Raw genomic sequence first — 16,611 nt, forward strand, 5'->3', positions numbered from 1 at the left:
TCACCCTTATTTATTGCCAGAAATCCTCGTACAATCAGGCGATAGAAATAGAGAATGAGAGAAATAGTGTAGTCTGCCTCTGAAGCCCCGCGGGAGATGCCAACAATCGCTGCACAACAAGATACAATTTTAATGTTTCCTACTTTGGCAAATAACCATAGCTGGACACAATAGCGAAGGGAAAGATGTCACAATAACCAGCAAATCATTATGTGGTGTTTATACAAGTATAGTGTCTCATTAAAAAGAGATTTTGTAAGAGATAGTTAACATAAACATTTGTACACACCTGCTCCTTTGACAGACACCGCCTGCTACGAATGGGCCATGGGGCGGCAGTTGTCTACTAGTCGTGGTGACGGTAAGGGTGGTGGTGCTGGCAGTGGTTATACTGTCCCATACACACCACACACACACACACACACACACACACACACACACACTGTCATGAACACTCAAAAGACAATCATACACACACACACGTGATGTGTTGCTATATCACCGATAGATTTCAAGCAGTGCCAATCACCTATCACCATGCGGCAAGACAAGCAGTGCCTTCACCACAATCTCAACACTGCCTTATCTTCATCAATTAAAGGTACTTATAAGGCCATTCACTTATTGTTAGGTTTTCTTTACGTATGAGAGTTTAATTAGCACGTAAATATTAATATGTGATAGGTATAACGAACATTAAAAGAGCAAGGCGTCTATAATACACGCTGATATTTGCTTCCTTCACTTACCGTAAGCCAAACATGTGTCACAATGCAAGCCACCAGTGCACCATTTCATATGCCCTGGTCAATAGTTCCCTGAGTGGCTTAATTTTAGCTTGGTAAGATGATAAAGGCTAAATATGGAGGTCCCGCCGCCAGTGTTGCCTCCGGGCCGCCTCCCACCCAAGTCCCCCAGCCATCACCCTCCCCCCTAGGCAGCCTGCTGGGTTGAATGCTTTTTTCAAATATTTCCTGAGGGTAATATTACGCTTCCATGGTATGTTTTATGGTTTGTTTAAATGTTTCGTTGTGTTTGAAGTGTGTTCCGCCCCTGTGTTGGGTAAATATGTGGCGTTTAGTGGTGTTTTATGGCGAATGTTAAAGGCTTTTTAACGGTCCAAATTTTCCATTTCCAGTTTTCTGGTTTTTTATTTGAAGGTATAAGTGGGCCTTTGTGGTATCAGAGGATCGCCGGTGTCCTTTTAAGCGTGAAATCAATCTATTGAGTGAAATATGTGGACTTTGAAATGGTGTTTGGGGTGTTGAAAAACGTCATATTTTTCTTTATTTTATTTGGTCACGTTTGTGCTTCTCGGTGTAACTCGCTGTGGAATGCCTTAAAAGATAGCTCATACTCCCTCAAATGTGGTAAATTACTCACCAAGTGAAAATGGCTTGACTTTGCATGGTGTTTTAGCAGATTTATAAGTTTAAATGTTTTTTTATATTTAGCATACTTAATTTAGACATTTTTTAAAAACTAGTTAAGCTGGAGTTGTTTTGATATTTTTAAAACTATTTTTAGTATTTATCACGTCATAAAATAACAAGCATTCGGGCGTGGCTTCGTTTATTCGAAAAGTCATTTTTAAAATGAAATTATTTACGTAATTTAGCCGAGTCACCGCCAGCTTCCGCCGTTCTCTGTGACGACCACAGCCCAGGTGGTGACTCAACATAGCCCCAGGCTGGCGCCTCTTTTCCAAACCCGCAGTTCGTCAATATTTTGCCTAATATCTGGTGATTTCTACGTGTTTTCGTGTGTTGCTAGGGTCAGGTGTGTAGATATTAGTAGCAGAAGGAAGTAGAAAGGAGAAATAAGGGAGGTTAAGGAGGAAAGGAAGGAGAGAGAGAGAGAAGGAAGAGGAGAAGCCAAGCCACAATACTTAAGTCACCCTCCATTTCCTCAATATTTTGCCTAATATCTAATGTTTTGATGTGTTTTCGTGTGTTGCTAGGGTCAGGTGTGTAGATATTAGTAGCAGAAGGAAGTAGAAAGGAGAAATAAGGGAGGTTAAGGAGGAAAGGAAGGAGAAAGAGAGAGAGAAGGAAGAGAAGCTAAGCCACAATACTTTAGTCACCCTCCATTTCCTCAATATTTTGCCTAATATCTAATGTTTTGATGTGTTTCTAGGCTCAGACGTGAAGACGGAAGTAATAGAAGAAAGAAGAAGGAGAAATAAAGGAGGAGGACGAAGAATAAACGAGAAATAGAGGCGGAATAGGAGAAGGAGCTAAGGTGGAATATTTAGGTAAGTGTCCCTTTTAATCCTAACGTTCTTTATAATGCATAATGTTGGTCTGGGGTATATTTGGGGTATTTTAAATGTGTTTTGTGGGTGATATAAGTATATTCTGGGTGTATTTCGTGTGCTTTTAGTGTGTTTTAAGTCTTTTATACATGTGTATTTGACGTGCCTTGAGTGTGGAGTGGAGGTGTGTTTGAGTATCTGCATTTTTTGAGTGTGTTTTGGGGGCATTTTGAGGTGTTGCATGGTGTTTATAGTGTTTCAAGTTACGTATTTTGGTGTGTACCTATTGGGTGTTTCTTTTGAGTCTTGGGTGTATATTCCAGCATTGTGAGGTGTTGCATGGTGTTTTGAGTGTGTTTTGGGTTAGATTTGAGTGTTTTAAGAGGTTTTGATGTGTATTATGGGTCTCTTGGATGTGTGTGGGGATGATTTCATTATAAATTGAGTGTCTATAGTGGTGTCTATGCTGTGGATGTGTTGTGGCTGTGCTGTGGCAAAGATGGCGTTATTAAGTAGTGGGTGAGATTGTTGCATACTTTAAACACTTCCTAAATTGTTCTTGACACACTGAGAATATTGCAATACTGTATAGTTAGTTAGCCGACTCACACTTCATACCTTTCCTTTCATCTCACCTGCAACATGTTCACTGTACAGATGTTTGTTGGGTTCCTGAAGATGCGTCGACGTGTTATCATCCACGCAAGCTTCCCCAACCCAGCCAGTGTACCACAGGACGGGAGGAGGAAGCCAGCGGCTGCATGCACCATTGAACAGGACGGCATTGTATTCCTCCCACAGGAGTGACTACAGCGAAGCAAGCCCAGAATAAAGTGTTGAGTGACCGTGATGTGAGTATTGTGGTTTGCACATCACACTTTTATCTCCGCGTGTCTCATTTAAAAAGGTTTTGAACTATTTGTTGTTATTTTTTTCAAGACTTATTACTGTTGACGCCATTTCAATATTGTTCCACCTCTTGTTCCAGGATTCAGTACTACTAACACCAAACAAGTGAGGGAAGTGTTCGGAGTGAACGTGCAAGACATACAACAGACACCAGACTGCTGCCGCTGCTGCTACTGCCGGTGTAGCCAAAGGAACAAAAGGTCCGGAGCAAGAGGAAGAAATGGGTGATTCTTGGAAACGCACCAATGAAGTTGTGAAGGTTGGCCACAAATCTTCATCACTGGTGTAGTGTATTTCATTGACCATTTGTAGATTGGGTGGATAAACTTGTAGATTTTGTAGACAGTTGTAGATGTGTAGCTAGTGGGTAAGGTTTTTTGCAATGCCTTATCTACACCAGCAGAAAACAGTGATATGGACAACTTGTGCATAGCATAGTGATAGCAGTGTACAGTGTACATGTATACCTCTTTTTCTTTTCAATGGTAAATATTTCTATTTAATATGTTCTATTTGATATGTTTAATATGTTTTCATGTGTTATTTTATATACCTTGCATTCTGCTATTCCCTTTGTAAATCCTCTGCTTTCACGTGTGAAATGTATACCAGTATCCAATTTTCACCCTTAATTAATTAATGCGTCCTGTTATAGGCTTATTAGTTTTTCATATTTCCTACCAGATGTCTCGGGTGTGTCGCCTAGTGCGTTCCCTTGTCCCGCTTCGAGAGAGAGAGAGAGAGAGAGCGATTCGGATCACCACCGCGTCGAGCTGCCTGCCCACCTCCCTCCATTGTCCTTCCCCTCTCACTTGAGTATTGTGAACGTTGTATTTATTTTCATCACGCCTCTGTGTTTGTAAAGGGAGAGTGTTCCAATAAGTGAGCTCTGTTTGCAGTCACATGTGTATTTCAAAGGTGTTTTGCCAAGTGCTGTGCTGAGGTGTTGTGGTGTATCTGTCTATACGGTGTTCGAGCTAGCTTTCGCCCATGTTTGTGACGCTACCTTCCGTACTGCATTTAATGTCTGTGGATTTCCGTTTTACCCCTCTCCTGATAAACCTTAAAAGCGTGGTTATGTTGGTTCAGTGTACATTTCCCTCGTGTAACGGAGTGGTAAGTCAACCTCCGGGAATTATTAGGAAATTTATTCTTGAACAAGACAAGCTAGTGGTCCTGATGAGCTACATGCCAGAGTACTTAGGGAGGGTGTAGACAGTATTTCTGAAGCACTTAAGTTAATCTTTGAAAGATCACTTAAGTTTGCTGAGATACCTCAGGACTGGAAGTTAGCTAATGTTACTCCAATATTTAAAAAAAAGTAGGAAGGATGATGCGAATAATTATAGACCGATCAGTTTAACTAGTATAGTATATAAGATACTAGAGAAAATCATTAAGGGTAGTATTTGGGAGCATTTAAATGAGAATAGATTAATTAGAGATACCCAACATGGCTTTAGATCAGGGAGGTCGTGTCTTACAAATTTGCTCGATATCTTAGAATATATTACCAAGGAGTTAGATGATGGAAATAGCATAGATGTTATATATCTAGATTTTAGCAAGGCGTTTGATAAGGTACCGCATAGGAGGCTAGTGTACAAATTGAGACTACATGGGATAGGGGGTAGGTTAGTTAATTGGATTAGTGAATGGCTTTCTGATAGGAAACAGAGAGTAGTATTAAATGGGGCAATGTCTGAGTGGAAGGAAGTGGTTAGTGGGGTACCCCAAGGATCAGTGCTAGGACCTCTTCTTTTCTTGGTGTACATTAACGATTTAGATATAGGAATTAGTAGCAAAGTATCAAAGTTTGCAGATGATACTAAGATAGCATGTGTACAGGGTGAAAAGGACAATTACAGAATACAACGAGACCTGGACAGGCATGGGCAGACAGGTGGCAGATGGAGTTTAATTCTAAAAGTGTCAGGTTATGTATTTAGGTAAAGACAACACAAACTTTAACTATGAGATGGAGGGAAGGATTTAGGAGTAGTGATAGACAGGACTATGAAATTTTCAAAGCAATGTTTCGAAGCAAGAAATAGGGCAAATAGGATCCTGGGTTTTATAAATAGAAATGTTAGTTATAAAAGTAAGGAAGTGGTGTGTAGCTTATATAATTCCTATGTTAGGCCCCATTTAGAATATTGCATACAGGCCTGGTCACCCCACTATAGGCAGGATATCAACATGTTAGAAGCAGTTCAGAGAAGAGCAACTAGGATGATACCAGCATTAAAGCGCCTGGAGTATAGAGATAGATTAAAGGACTTAAACATGTTTTCATTTGAGAGGAGATGTATAAGAGGGGATATGATAGAGTTATTTAACATGTTCTCAGATACAAACTACATAGATGTGAGATCTTTTTTTTACCTTAGAGGAGGGAAATAGGACTAGAAATCATGGCAGGAAGATTAGAAAGCAAGGCTGCAGGTTAGATATAAGAAAATATTTCTTTAGTCATAGGGTGGTAGACTTCTGGAATGCATTGCCAGAGAGGGTTGTAAATAGCACTAGTTTGACAATGTTTAAAAACAGATTAGATAAGCACTTAAATTTATTAATTTATAATTATGTATAGCACTGCATGATAGTTTTTATAAGAAATTTACTATAGTTAAACAAGACATGATCCCCATGTATGGGGACCACAAATTGTAGAGGATTTCACTGCAGGACTTAGCCCTGTTAATGAGCCAAATATTTAGAATTAGTATATAATGTATTGTGTACTTGTAAGTGTATCTTTAAGTACTGATGACGAGGTCGCTGTGCGACTGATACAGGATAACCTAGATGGTCCCTGGTAGCCCTTTGTTATCCTATTATTTATGTTATGTTATGTTTAGCAGTGTTCGATCCGCCCAGCAGCAGCAACGGTCATGAGAAGGCGGTCATTGAAGTGTCAAGTCCCCAAGCTTGCATGGTGGTGGGTGTTGTGCTGGGCTCCCTTGGGGTTCTTTGCCTAGCTGTTGGGGTAAGTCAAATAGTTTTTCACTTCTTTATACTGTGGGGTCTTGCTCTGGATGTGTTGTGGCAGCAACGGTCATGAGAAGGCGGTCATTGAAGTGTCAAGTCCCCAAGCTTGCATGGTGGTGGGTGTTGTGCTGGGCTCCCTTGGGGTTCTTTGCCTAGCTGTTGTGGTAAGTCAAATAGTTTTTCACTTCTTTATACTGTGGGGTCTTGCTCTGGATGTGTTGTGGCTGTGCTGTGGCAAAGATGGCGTAATTAAGCAGTGGGTGAGATTCTACCAAACTTTAAACAATTCTAAATTGTTCTTGACAAGCTGAGAATATTCCATTACTGTAAAGTTAGCCGACTCATACTTTATACTCTCTTTTTCATCTTATCTGCAATATTTTCAGTGTACAGATGTTTGTCGGGTTCCTGAAGATGCGTCGACGTGTTATCATCCACGCAAGCTTCCCCAACCCAGCCAGTGTACCCCAAAACAGGCATTATTGAGGAGGACGGGAGGAGGGAGCGAGCGAGCGGCTGCATACATTATTGAACGGGACAGAATTACATTCTTCCCACAGTTGTACGACTACACTGAAGCAAGCCCAGAATAGTGTTGAGTGACCATGATGTGAGTATTGTGGTTTGCACATTACACTTTTATCTCCACGTGTTTCATTTGAAAAGGTTTTGTACTTTTTCGTTTTTTTTTTTTTTTTCAGGACTTATTAATGTTGACGCCATTTCAATGTTGTTCCATCTCTTGTTCCAGGAATCAGTACTACTAACGCCAAAGAAGTGAGGGAAGTGTTTGGAGTGAGCGTGCAAGATGTACAACAGACACCAGACTGCTACTGCCAGTGTAGGGAAAGGAACAAGAGGAGGCGGAGGAGGAGGAGGAACAAGAGGGTGATTCTTGGAGACTTACCAATGAAGTTCTGAAGGTTGGCCACAAATCTTCATTACAGGTGTAGTGTATTTCATTGACCGTTTGTAGATTGGGTGGATAGATTTGTAGATTTTGTAGACAGTTGTAGATGTGAAGTGGGTAAAGTTTTTTGCAATGCCTTATTTACACCAGCAGAAAACTGTGATATGTAGAGGTTGTGATAGAAGTATTGTGATAGGAATATACCATGTATGTACATATGTATAGAGAATTTAAAAAAGAGTGTAGACCAGGAGAGGAAAGTAACCTCTTTTCGAGATTTCGGTGAAAGTTTTGCTGTAGCGTTAGACATATCAAAGGCTTTTGATAGTCTGGCATAAAGCTTTGATTTCAAAACTGCCCTCCTACGGCTTCTATACTTTTCTCTGCAACTTTATCTTAAGTTTCCTTTCTAACTGTTCCATTGCTGTTGTGGTAGACGGCCACTGTTCTTCTCCTAAATTTATTTATAATGGAGTTCCTCAGGGTTCTGTCTTGTCACCCTCTCTTTCTATTATTCATTAATTAACCAAACTGGTTGCCCTATCTACTCCTACGCTGATGATACCACTCTACATCTTTCCACGTCCTTTCAGAGACGACCAACCCGTCAGGAAGTCAACAGATCACGCCTGACTTCCGATCTTTCTAAGATTTCTGATTAGGGCAGAGAAAATCTAGTAGTTTTCAATGCCTCAAAAACTCAATTCCTCCATCTATCAACTCGACACAATCTTTTAGACAGGTATACCCCTCTTCTTCAGTGACACTCAACTGTCTCCCTCTTCCACAATGAATATCCTTGGTCTGTCCTTTACTCATAATCTTAACTGGAAACTTCACATCTCATCTCTTGTTAAAACAACTTCTTTGAAGTTAGGCGTTCTGAGGCATCTCTGCTAGTTTTTCTTGCCCCTCCAATTGCTTACTCTGTATAAGGATCTTATCTGCACGTGTATGGACAACTGTTTGCATGTTTCGGGGGGCTTTCAGTCACACAGTTTTACTAGATAGGGTGGAATTACAAGCTTTTCGTCTCATCAACTCCCCTCCTCTGACTAACTGTCTTCAGCCTCTTTTTCACCGCCGAAATGTTGCATCTCTTTCTCTATTTTATCGCTATTTTCATGCTAACTGTTCTAAAGATCTTGCTAACTACATGCCTCTCCTCGTCCTGCAGCCTCGCTGTACAAGGCTTTCTTCTTCTCATCCCTATTTTGTCCAACTTTCCAACGCAAGAGTTAACCAGTACTCTCAATCATTCATCCTTTTCATTGGTAAAATCTGGAACTTCCTACCCGCATCTGTATTTCCGAATTCCTACGACTTGTCTTCTCTGAAGAGAGAGATATCGAGAAATTTGCTCCCTAGTTTTGGCTGACGCTTTTCCACTTTTTTAGAGAGCCAGAACTCAAGTGGGCCTTTTTTTTTTTTTAATCTTTTCTTTGTTTCTTGCCCTTGGCTGGCGCTCTTCCTACATGAAAAAAAAAAAAAAAACTTGGGACACGAGTCCTCTGCTCATCACTCATTTTAGTCACCCATCATGATCGTTTATGCCTTAAAGAGCAAATGACCAACGTGTTCACTTCATGCTGGAATTCACTATGCATTGAGAAACACTTAGTAAATGAAGATAACGTTCCTTGTTAGGAGACGCCATCTTCTTAGTGAGGGAGTGTAGCGAGCATGCTGGCTAGTCACACATGAACAGCTGTGCGTCGCGGTGTGTCTTGCTGCCAAGCCATGCCAGTAAATTAGTACCAAGTAGTATGTAGTTGTTAAGGGCGGTAGTAGTAGTAGTAGTACTGGTTGTCACTCACACTATTGCAAGGTGTGATGTAGACGTGGCTGTGTCTGTAGTGATCACAACAACCTGTTCCTTCTTGTGTGTCTCGAAGAAAGATCACAAAAGTGTCTCTTGTTTTGTGGGGTGAAGCACAAAGGTATTGTTACGTGTTTCCCAAGATGATGTTTTGTGAGTCTTTCAATGCATTACTTAATTTACGTGTCTGGCCAATGTCTTGTAACTTGGTTCAGTTTTTGTTACTTGTATTTATTTTTCATACCTATTGATATGACGATATGTTGTGAATGATACTCCTATATATTTCTAATGGCAACACAATATCTCTTGATATAATAAAATGCATAATGTATAGACCTGTTTTACTATCTGTTGAAAGAGATGCAAAACATTATCTGGTTTGCAAGTGAAGTGAAATTAGTGAATTTGTTGCATGGCGTCACAGCGTCTGAGGTGATATGATGCCACAATATAGTTGCATGGAAATACTAGTAGTAACGTGTAAACTGACACACTGCCATTCATGATGTCAAAGGTGGGTAGGTGTGGGTGTTGGCGGTGCTGGTAGAGATATCTACATGCTTGTGTGTAGATAGATAGATAGATAAGCTGGTAATTTGATAGGTTAATTCATAAGTAAATGGACAACAATTTCGATGGTGTATACACTGCTACAACAATAAGCTTATCAATCAACCAATTAAACATCAATCAGATTTAAAGGGCGAGTGATGAGAGGGTGGGGAACAGCGGGAAGGAGGGGAACTGTGGGGATGGGGGATGGGGAGGTGGAGAGGCGACAAGCGAGGCTCCCAGACAAGTTTGCTCTGCGTCACTGACAGGGATAAACGGTCCATTTTAGAGTCAACGGGCCCCTGTACTGATTAGCCTATGTGTAAGCCAAGCCACTTACTTCGTCTAGGAACATTTGTAGCATATACAACAATGATTTAGCGACTTTTCAAGGTGGATCTGGTGACGTAGAATATTTTAATTTGGCAGCTGCCCCCCCCCCACCACCACCATCGCCCTCAGTGACTAGCAGACGTCCATTTCATCACCAGACACGAGACCTGGGGTGGGGGGAGAGGGAGAGAAAAATTGGTGTGCCCTGATAAGATATTCTTTTTTTTTTCCTCTTCCATCTATTCTTTCCTGTCCTCTCACTCACTTACTCATTCACTCACTCACTCACTTAATCACTCACTCTCCTGCCTGAATCCTGTCCTCCACCACCACCACCACCGCCATCAGTTCCTCCCTCTACCACAAACACAAACACGTCTTGAAGGAAGGTTAGTCCGCCGCCCAGAGTCACCTCAGCTGGCTGGCTGGCTGGCTGGCCACCCCGCATGCCACGGGACCTGACGAGCGGTGGAGGGGCGGCGGTCACTGTTGTACGTGTAACACGGTGTATGAATATTGTTTGTGTTTTTATTAAGGCGGGTACACACTTGTTGCATTTCCATCTATCGGATCATCGTTACGTAGGCGTGTTGACAGGATAGCGCTGCACCGTTGCGAGTTCGATCCCCTATTTGTCGGTCTTTCGGCGTCACTTCAAAGGAATTATACATAACTCACTAACCCTCGTGTGTGCAGACAACTGCACATTTGCACTCATGGCTACGGTCAGGAAGAAACTGAATGACACTTATGCATCACTCAACGATGATACACCACCCGGATAGGCAAAAATGGATAAAATACCCTGTTGCACCGTATTGTATATCACTGATACGCAACGATGAAACGATGCGTGGAAATTCAGTGTGTACACACCTACTGGCGGTAGTGGTGGTGGTGGTGGTGGTGGTAGTATTTATATACTTGTGTAAAGATATATAAGTGGGTAATTTGATAGGTTGATGGATACTGAAATGGACAGTTGAATGAATAAACAGATAGATGGATAGGCGGGCAGATAGATAAGTCAATGAATTCGTATATAAATAACAAGATAGATGTGTATGTAGATAGAAAAATGTCCATATTCCTCTACTTAGTATTCTGTCAACCAGGTTTATTGTCAGAAATACTCGTATATCAGGCGGTAGAAATAAAGAATGAGAGAAATAGTATAGTCTGTCTTTAAAAAAAAAGCCCCTAGTTTCTTGCCTCGCGGGAGTTGCCAACACTCGCTGTACAACAAGATACAATTTAATATTTCCTGCTTTGACAAATAACAAAAGCTGGACACGATAACGAGGAGAAAGATGTCTCAATAACCAATAAATCGACATGTGGTATTTTTACAAGTACAGTGTCTCATTGATAAGAGATTTAGTAACAGATAGTTATCATAAATATATATACATGGGTGCTGTCTTCACAGACAACCGTCTGCTGCGGCAGTAGTCTTGTAGCGGTGGTGGTGACAGCAGTGGTGGGTATTCTGACCCATGCACACACACACACACACACACACACACACACACACACACACGTGTAAAGTGAAGTGTTGCTATATTACCGACAGTTTTCAGGGAGCAGCAAGCACCAAGCACCAGCACCAAGCATTAATCAGCAAAAGAATCAGTGCAAACATTCACCACACTGCCTAATCTTCGTCTATTAAAGGTATTTATAAGTCTATTCACTTAATGGTAGGTTTCCTTTACATATGAGAGTGAAAAGAGTACGCAAATATTTTAAAGTAATGGTAAAAGGACCATCAAAAAGAGCAAGGCGTCTGTATTACCCTCTGATATTTGTTTCTTTCACTTACCACAGGCCAAACATGTGTCACATGTCTATCATTTCATATCCCATGGTCAAAATTTCTCTCTGTGGCTTAATATTGGTTTGGTGAGATGATAAAGGCTATATATGGATGTCCCGCCGCCACTGTTCCCTGTGTTGCCTCCGGGCCGCCTCCCCCCTACGGTCCCCTAGCCATCGCCCTTCCCCCTCCCTCACCCACCCGCCACCAGCCAGTTGGGTCAAATACATTTTTTCGAATATTTCCTGACGGTAATATTACGCTTCCATGGTATGTTTTTATGGTTTCTATAAATGTTTCGTTGTGATTGAAGTGTGTTCCGCGCCTGTGATGGGTAAATATGTGGCGTTTAGTGGTGTTTTATTGCGTATGTTAAAGGCTTTTTAACGGTCAAAATTTCCCATATGGAATTTTGAGCTTCTCATTTCAAGGTATAACTGAGCCAGTATGGTGTCAAAAAGTCGGTTGTACTCATTTAAGTGTGAAATCAATCTATTGAGTGAAATATATGGACTTTGAAATGGTGTTTGGTGCTGTTGAAAAAAGCTCTTATTTTTCTTTATTTTATTTGCTCACGTTTCTGCTTCTCGGTCTAACACGCTGTAGAATGCCCTAAAAGATAGCTCAGACTCCCTGAAATGTGATAAGATACACGCCAAGTGAAAATGGCTTTACTTTACAAGACGTTTTCAGAGATTTATGGGTTGAAAGGTTTTTGTACATTTAACGTACTTAATTTAGACCTTTTTTAAAATCCAGTTAAGCTGGAGATATTTTAATATTTTGAAAATTAGTTTAAGTATTTATCACGTCATAAAATAACAAGCATTTGGCGGTGGCTTCGTTTTTTCTAAAAGTCCTATTTGAGATCAAATTATTTACGTAATTTAGCCGAGTCACCCCCCGTTCCCGTTCTCTCTAATGACCACAGCCCAGGTAGTGACTCACCATAGCCTTAGGCTGGCGCCACTTTTCAAATCCGCAGTTCGTTGATATTTTGCCTAATATCTAGTGATTTCTACGTGTTTTCGTGGGTTTCTAGGTTCAGGTGTGTAGATAATTGTAGCAGAAGGAGGAAGAAAGGAGAAATAAAGGAGCATAAGGAGGAAGAAAGGAGAAAGGGAAGAGGAAGTGTAGCAGCAGCAAAGCCACAATACTTAAGTCACCCTCCATTTCCTGAATATTTTGTCTAATATCTAGTGTCTTGATGTGTTTCTAGGCTCAGATGTGTGATTGAAATGAGTAGGAGGAAGGAGTAACAATGGAAAAGGATGAAGAAGACATAAGAAATAAAGGTGGAATAGGAGAAGCCAAGGTGTAATATTTAGGTAAGTGTCCCTTTTAATCCTAACGTTCTTTATAATGCATAGTTAGTTTTGGGATAGATTTGGGGTATTTTAAGCTTGTTCATTAGTGTTGCAGGCTGTTTGAAGTGTTATAAGTATGTTTTAAAGTTCATTTCGTGTGTTTTCAGTGTGTGTTAGATCTTTTAGGTATATTTTACGTATTTTGAGAGTGTGGATTGAGGTGTGTGAGTATTAGCATGTTTTGAGTGTGGTTTGGGAGAACTTTGAGGGATTGGTTGGTGTTCTGAGTGGGGTTTGGGTTTATTTCGAGAGTTATAAGTGGTGGGGATGTGTGTTAGTGGTCTTTTGGGTGTGTGGGGGTTGTTTCAGTAAATATTGGGTGTTTCTAGTGAGTTTGGAGGTACTTTAAGCTGTTGTTGTTTTTTTTTAGTATGCTTTTGGATGTTATTGAGTTTTTAAGCTTGTTTGGGTATGTGTAAGAGTGAATTGGGCCTATACAAGGATTTTTCATTATGTTTTGAGGCCCTCAATAGGCTAGGTCAGTGTCAGTGGGCCCTTATAACAATTGTCCTTCATCATTGATTACCCGCTTCGTTCCCAGGTGACGACAGGCAGAATGAGGTGGACTTGGCGGAAGCTGTGGGCGGTCAATTCACGGCGTAGATTACCTACAGCTTGCACCACGCTGACTGCCCGCAGCTGTTCACTAAAGTCGGGCAAGCCTGTATCTCCGTGTTCTGCCCTGGATATAGGAGTAAAGTAAGTTGTGGTTTTTGTTGTTGTTCTTGTTGTTTTTCTGTTAAGATTTGTTTCTCTCTCTCTCTCTCTCTCTCTCTCTCTCTCTCTCTCTCTCTCTCTCTCTCTCTCTCTGTATGTATGTATGGCTTACCCACCAGTTGTATGGCTCTATCGGTGCGAAGTGATGGACCTGAACATTGACTTTTCCTTTTACGCCATCCTCGTCCAACATTTCAACCACCACTGTCAGTGTATGTGTAATTCACCTCGTCGTCTGCCAGTCTTCCCCATTACGAAGCGACCTCAGAGCTCATAGACCGATCTTCGGATAGGATTGAGACCACATCAACACACTCCACACACCGGGAAAGCGAGGTCACAACCCCTCGAGTTACATCCCGTACCTATTTACTGCTAGGTGAACAGGGGCCACACATTAAGAGGCTTGCCCATTTACCTCGCCGCTTACCGGGACTCGAACCTGGCCCTCTCGATTGTGAGTCGAGCGTGCTAAGCACAACACTACGCGTGTGTGTGTGATGAGTAGAGGTGATGAGACGAGCGGTCGTGTAGGTGAGTGTGTGATGTACAATAGGTAAAGGTGACAGGACGAGCGGTCGTGTTGGCGAGTATGTGTGTGTGTGTGTGTGTGTCGGAGTCTCGGTGCTGTCTGTCTCACGTGGTGAGTGGATAGTAGTAGTAGCAGTAGTGTAGTGTTTATCACTACACACTGGAGTCAGTTAGGCGTGCATGTCTGGTGATGATTGTAGTAGTAGTGTAGTGGTGTTCACTACAGTACCCCCTTTCCCCCAAAGAAAGGAGAAATGGCGTAGGCTGCGCGCAGGAAACGGCTCTGAGCAGAGATCACATGTCTCGGGCTCTGTGCCGAGGCGGAGATTACGGCGCAGGTGGGGGTTTTTGCGTCAGGGACAGGTGACGGCCTACGGTACGGGAAGGCTTGTCTTTGGGGGTCCGCGCAAGGCCGATATACTATATAGGCTTTGGGTCTGCGTTGCCTTGACGTCTGTTGTGCGGGGGCGCCTTGGTGACGTTGGTGTCCGGTGTCGCAGTAAAAAATGTCCCGGAAGTGTCTTGCTCATCTGCGCATGCGTGGGTGGCCTATGCATATAAGCCTCGAGTCGGCGTCGCTTCTCGTCTTTTACCAATTTCATGAGCATTAAATCAAGAGTAAGCAGAGTTTGGGAGGGTGTTTGACCATCTCTCGACTTTACAAAGAACTCCTAATTTTTATTCCTCCATTTCTCTACTCCTTTAAAACACTCCATTTCTCCTAAAAATCCTCGTTGATTCCACTAAGTGACAACTGTTCGATCATCATGCTCGAGATGGAAATATTTATTAATTCGTGATATTAATGACCTGTTTATATACCAATCATTTGAATTTTTAATAAACATTTTATTTGACTGTATATACGACGAAAGAATTTGGAAAATACATGTATTTATCCCTATACATGATAGTGCGGTATGACATGTTGCTCACGCATGCGCAGTATGCTTAATAAATCTTGTCCTAACTCCTCGTGCGTCTGGCAGTGCATAGGCCACCCACACATGCGCAGATGAGCAAGACACTTCCGGGACATTTTTTACTGCGATACCGGAGTGCGGAGCTCCTTCACATCTGGGTTGAGGGGCTTGGGGCTGCGGCGGTGGGACTTTTACCGCTCCAGTCGTGATTCAGCCTTTGTATGGGGAAATATTTCTGCCTTTCATCCTATGAAACATGGAGGATGGTGAAGCGTCAATCAGCTGGGTGGAGGAGCTACGAAATAGGAGCCGGGAATCGAGGCGAGCGCGCGGGACGGTGTCACATGCCAAAGTGTGGCCCGTGACAAAGTGTTTAGTTGCGTCTTCTGCGCATGCGCGGCCCGGGAGCGAACGACAGACACTATATTATTATGTCATGCCTATAGCTATGACAGAATGTGACAAGTGATATTGTGTGAATATAAACAATTCGATTTTTTTTTTTTATTACAGTAGCCATTGGCTTTCAGCATGTATCGGTGGAAAGACTAGTGCTTCACTATGGTAGAAAAAGAACCAAAGCAGAAATATCACTATTTGTTTGATATGGGTGGCCTAAAATATGCTGTGACTGAAAACAGTGTTAATATAGCTAATTTTTCAATGATACACTAAACATGGGCCTTGAAATGTATGTCACACCTCCATAATCCCGTTGGATGCTTCCATGCCACACTTTGTCACAGCAGGCCGCGGCGGCGTCTACTCCCGGATCGCGCATGCGCAGAAGACGCATCTAAACACTGTCACAACCACACTATATATCACGGGACAACGGTTTCTTGGGGACTGTGCCAAATATTTATTTATTAATTCAACAATTAATGTATCAATCAATCAATCAAACAAACAATCAATTGCATATTTATATATAAAAAATATTTTTGGGGTATCTGATATACGAAGACAAAACAAGAAAAAAAAAAAAAAAAGGAACGATATTCATACATTTTGGAAATCAGAGAAAAAAGAAATCGAAATTTAAAAACAAAAGGGAAACATGAGGTTAAGGGGAAGAGCCGTTGAAAAGGCAATTCTTCCTGACAACCACATCACAGCGGATTAACGTGAGGTGACTCTGAAAGACGATTAGGGGTTCAACCAACTTTGAGGACACTACACGCTCTGGGTGAGTACACTGAAACACGGGAAGTTAAAACCAATAACGCTCTCACACGAAAGTGAACAAATCAAAACACATTGCAAAAACAGGTAGATATTATTCACTCTAGAATGAATTATGTAGATAGTAAGCACTGATCATGTGTAAAACACGATATATGTAAACGTAGTGAATCTATCGCTACCTCTTACTAAGTACCTCTCACTTAAAACCAAAGAAAGTATGATTATTGGAAATGTGTGCGCTTGCTATACTCCATCACAGTCCTAGGATGGTGGGCGTGGCGGGCAGTAACAAGCAGAC

At 41.8% G+C, this 16,611-nt stretch overlaps 1 protein-coding gene and 2 long non-coding RNA genes across 5 annotated transcripts in view; all 3 read left to right on the forward strand.

Annotated features, from left to right (window-relative positions):
- The first annotated feature begins 364 nt into the window (after positions 1 to 364).
- LOC123503587 lies at positions 365 to 4,194 on the forward strand. 2 transcript variants are annotated; one of them, XR_006674528.1, is made up of 5 exons: positions 365 to 601; positions 2,137 to 2,241; positions 2,912 to 3,105; positions 3,243 to 3,648; positions 3,848 to 4,194. It is a non-coding gene; the product is annotated as an uncharacterized LOC123503587 (long non-coding RNA). The 2 variants fall into 2 exon arrangements; XR_006674527.1 differs by having other exon boundaries at positions 3,243 to 3,422.
- Positions 4,195 to 6,094: 1,900 nt separating this feature from the next.
- On the forward strand, positions 6,095 to 6,962 carry LOC123503591. The gene is made up of 3 exons (XR_006674534.1): positions 6,095 to 6,152; positions 6,541 to 6,764; positions 6,906 to 6,962. It is a non-coding gene; the product is annotated as an uncharacterized LOC123503591 (long non-coding RNA).
- A 5,862-nt stretch (positions 6,963 to 12,824) lies between these two features.
- Positions 12,825 to 16,611, forward strand: part of LOC123503610 (argininosuccinate lyase-like) — a 31,581-nt gene continuing 27,794 nt past the window's right edge. The window contains exons 1-2 of one of the 2 annotated variants that reach the window (XM_045253523.1): positions 12,825 to 12,915; positions 13,496 to 13,653. The gene's annotated coding sequence lies outside the window, so the exon portion shown is untranslated. Of the gene's footprint in view, positions 12,916 to 13,495; positions 13,654 to 15,919; positions 16,315 to 16,611 lie in introns of those variants that run through there. The other variant, XM_045253522.1, reaches the window with a different exon arrangement.

This window comes from Portunus trituberculatus, chromosome 14 (assembly GCF_017591435.1).
Source record: "Portunus trituberculatus isolate SZX2019 chromosome 14, ASM1759143v1, whole genome shotgun sequence".
In the NCBI taxonomy this organism is placed as follows: domain Eukaryota; kingdom Metazoa; phylum Arthropoda; class Malacostraca; order Decapoda; family Portunidae; genus Portunus; species Portunus trituberculatus.